The 2,500-nt window shown below is 38.7% G+C and overlaps 1 protein-coding gene across 6 annotated transcripts in view; it reads right to left on the bottom strand.

Annotated features, from left to right (window-relative positions):
• Window positions 1–2,500, bottom strand: part of LOC125035196 (rho GTPase-activating protein 100F-like) — a 288,107-nt gene that overhangs the window by 1,372 nt on the left and 284,235 nt on the right. The gene's annotated exons all lie outside the window — the stretch shown is intronic.

The raw sequence follows: 2,500 nt of genomic DNA on the forward strand, positions 1-2,500 counted from the left end.
GGCATAGCATGGAAGAGAGAGAGAAAGAAGGCGTAAGTATTGCTCATATATATTCGCATATATAAATTTAACTATAATACAATATCCAGTTTAAGTTGCAATGAAGAGACATTAGTTATCGTTTAGCGTTCTTATTATATTATTAGGAAATTAATCAGTATATCGACAGAATGATAAAAAGTCTTGCAATAATTGAGAAAAATATATATCAATTCTATAATGCTCACAATTAAATAGTCTAAAATCTAAATCATTCTCCCTACCCAAAGACTGAAATAGACATTCTATTAATTAATGAAACATAGGCATAGATATTTACACTGAATCAGATATTTACAGCATCAAATTAGATTATAAAGTGGGGTGCACTTATAGCATGGAAAGACAAAGCAGTTATATAGAAACCTGATTCAGTCCTTCAACTCAGGCAAAAACAGCGAATGCTAAATGAAGCAAAGCTTTTATAAGATGATGTAAGGTGACGGATAATATACATTTATAAATAGATATATGTATGCGGATTAATAAACAAACACGAGTGATATATACAAGTTGATGAGAAATTAAAACGTGCGTACTAGAGGAAAACAGCTAGATCTGAGATCTAAACATGACAAATAGAGAGAGGAGAATTTTTTTTTTAAATCATTCCGATTGATAATGTTTTTAAAAAGCACACATCCATGGGTGTGGATAGACATCTGTATGTGATGCTATTCCTTTCCGTGTTTTCGTTTTTAAGATGTATAGAAATGGTGTAGCCTTTTCCTTGAAGTGTGATACCTGTATTTCCTTCTTGTATAAAGAGTGCCTGGCATTCTACAACAGATATAACACACATATTCAGCCCAAAGGAAAGTATAAAGATCTTTTTATTAATTTAGAAAATATGCATTCTTTATAAGCGAGAAACTTAGAGCAGTGGTTCCCAACCTTTTCTATTCAGTGGCCCCCGATCATTATATACTGATTATAGCCCCGTTCAGTGTTAGTCATCTTTTTAGATTCAATTATTTCTAGTTCTGAAAAGTGTAATGATACCAACAGCTAAAGGACAAGAGCCCTACATAGAAAGATTCCAATCTATTTGTTTGTGAGAGAGAATTATCTGTAGGTACTGTAGGTGAGACAAAATCCAACTAAATTGGAAGTCCTAATTTTCATACTGTCATGGACTCCCAGAAAGTATCCCATTGCCCCTGTGGGGGCCCTGGCCCCTAGGTTGGGAACCCTGTTTCAGAGTTTCGCAAGAGAGCAAGAGAGAAAGAAAATAAAAACACACAAAGTCTTTTAAAAGGGTGATGGGGAATCTTGCATTCTCTGTCTAAGATGCTTTAGACGAAAGGGGAGGGAGAGGACAAACAAGAAAAGGGAAAGGGACACAGCGATAATTAGGGTTTACAGATTTGATCTATTTTTAGTTGGTTGAATTGTTGGAATGGATAAATGAATCTGAATTATTATCTTATTTTTTATGTATGGAAACTGTCCTTTATAACACGTAGTAAAGGCGTGGGATTTCCAATTTCCATGTTTATGGAAATGTAAATTTAAGTCAAGAAAATGGAGTAAAGTAAGCCTTATATAGGTGTATGTGTGTGTGTGTGTGTGTTTGTTTGTGTGTGTGTGTGGGGGGGGGGGGGGATCGACGATTCATTCAATCGAAATTGATCGGCTTTCGATTAAGTTCTCCGCTATTTCTCCGGTCAAGAACGCCGGTTTTAATTCCTCGAAGGCAAGAATAAAATCCCGCACAACTTCGAAATCCACCGGATCACCAAAAACCGTGAAAATAAAAGATTCACGAGGCGTCAGGATCATCGGAAATCATCAGTCAGTCGGCGCTGAACACGGGGACGAAATCAGCATCAGAATATCGCAGTCCGGATCGCTGTGACAAATCGGCCATCTGCGTGGATTTTTTCTTTCTTTCTTTCTTTTCTTTTTTTTTCTCTTCTTTCATTTTATTTTTATTTTTTTGCTTGTGTTATGTATGTTGAGTGAGTGAGTGGGGAACGTGGATGAAGAGGGTAGGATCGAGGAAGACGAGGAAGGACAGAAAGCAAGAGAGAGAAGAGAATTGGGAGAAAGAACTCTTGAGTAAAAGATGTGTGTGTGTGTGTGCTGACACACACATAACTATATATATATGCTCAGACCCCTCGCAGTATCTCCGGGGCAAGCCCTGCGACCACACCAGGCAGGCGACGGGACCGCAGCGCCGCGAGTGTTGAGAAATATTCGTGCGAATCTTCTCGCTTTGATTTGGCGAGCCGAGCCATCTGGGGCGAGGCGCTGCGCCGCCGGCCTTGTTCGTGCCATTTGCCGCTGGAGATTTGCAGCCGGCGGCTGACGAAGGCTTCGGGAAACAGCTAAGTTGACTGTTAGCGGCTTCCGTTAAGAAGGAAGGAAACAGAATGAAGGAAGGAAGTTCAGAAGAAAAATGTGTTTATATGAATGTTTGTATCTTACAATATTTGTGAATGCATACATGCATCCA

This window comes from Penaeus chinensis, chromosome 19 (genome assembly GCF_019202785.1).
Source record: "Penaeus chinensis breed Huanghai No. 1 chromosome 19, ASM1920278v2, whole genome shotgun sequence".
In the NCBI taxonomy this organism is placed as follows: Eukaryota; Metazoa; Arthropoda; class Malacostraca; order Decapoda; family Penaeidae; genus Penaeus; species Penaeus chinensis.